This window comes from Lycium barbarum, chromosome 5 (assembly GCF_019175385.1).
Source record: "Lycium barbarum isolate Lr01 chromosome 5, ASM1917538v2, whole genome shotgun sequence".
Classification (NCBI taxonomy): Eukaryota; Viridiplantae; Streptophyta; class Magnoliopsida; order Solanales; family Solanaceae; genus Lycium; species Lycium barbarum.
This window is the reverse complement of record NC_083341.1, coordinates 42948383-42949809: the sequence shown is the minus strand read 5'-3', so window position 1 is coordinate 42949809 and position 1427 is coordinate 42948383. Positions and strand designations below refer to the sequence as shown.

The 1427-nt window shown below is 38.1% G+C and overlaps 1 non-coding gene across 1 annotated transcript; it reads left to right on the top strand.

Moving 5' to 3' along the window:
- The first annotated feature begins 541 nt into the window (after positions 1 to 541).
- LOC132642973 (small nucleolar RNA R71) lies at positions 542 to 647 on the top strand. Its single transcript, XR_009583440.1, has one exon. It is a non-coding gene; the product is annotated as a small nucleolar RNA R71 (small nucleolar RNA).
- Positions 648 to 1427: the final 780 nt, after the last annotated feature.

Here is a 1427-nt window from a genome sequence, read left to right as displayed (position 1 = left end):
TTTTGTATTTAAAATAAAAACAATTAAATAAAAAACCGACGGTGTACGTCGGTTTTTCCATAAAATATATATTGTTTTTATATAACATAATAAATTAGAAATTAAAAAAAACTGACTCTATCCGTCAGTTTTTTTAATTTTTTAAAACTATTGTATAAAACCCGACGGACCACGTAACCGACGCAGTCCGTCGGAAAAAACCAACGTTATCCGTCGGTTTTCAAAAAGCGAGGCTATGTAAACCGACGGACCGTACAGGGTCGGTTTCCCGTCGGTTTCATTGAAAAAACGGACGCTGTCCGTCGGTTTTTCCCGTTTTTTTAGTAGTGGTTGCAAGCTCAACCAATGTTTGCTGGGTATCTAGATTGTCCTTTACCATATTCTGGATCATAGCACTACCGTAAGGCACAACATCAGCATTGTTTGAGTGTCAAGCCTAATTGTGAGTAGTCAGCCTGTCAAGCATGTTGGTCACTCGTCGGTAAGATTTATTCATGAAAAAATCCCTCAGTAGAACTTCTCCATTAATATGTTCTCCGGAAAACCATGATTCGGAATCTTTTGGAAATACTCTTTGAATCTCTCCCAAGCTTCATATAATTGTTCCCCTGGTCACTGCTTAAATACATAGATCTTGTCATGAATCTCAGCCTTCTTGCTAGGAGGGTACCATTTCTTGAGAATGACTGCTGCTATCTCTGCCCATGTAGTAATAGACTTCCGGGGAAGTTTCTCGAACCATGCTCTTGCATCTCCAGCTAAGCAATATTTGAATAAGCTCAGCTGAATAGCCTCTTGTGGAACGTTGTTTTGGATGTGATTAGCACACACATCCATAAAATTCTGCATATGACGTTGAGGGTCATTCTCGGTAGAGTTCCGAAAGTAGCCCTCAAGCTTCAACAACTGGTATAGAGAGGAGTCAATTTTTATGTTTTCAGCTCCACATCAAGGATGAACAATAGCAGATGCATAGTCCTCCTCCGAAATAAGATCAGCGAAGACATTTTCTTCATCTAATTCATTCACCTGATTATTCAATCGATTCCCTTGGTTACCAACACGTTGGCTTTGCTGATTCTGATTCATGTTCACCTGGTCTACAAGGAATAACAAACAAGGTGTGATGGAATAAGCAAAAGACTTCAATCAAAGCAAATACTATATAGTAATTTCAAAACCGTATTCCCAATGGCGCCAAAATTTGATACGCTCAAATTACACCTATTAATGGTATAACGGGACGATGTCAAATATAGTAACCCAACTAGGTTGGGGTCGAATCTCACAGGTAATATGGTGTGAAAAGGTTACTAAACTCGTAGAATGCTTAATTTAGGTCTAATGTCTTAATCCGATGATTTTTGTAAAAGTTGGTTTTTTATGACTAATTGCTTTGGGTTGTAATTTATGATAAAAGAAACCAA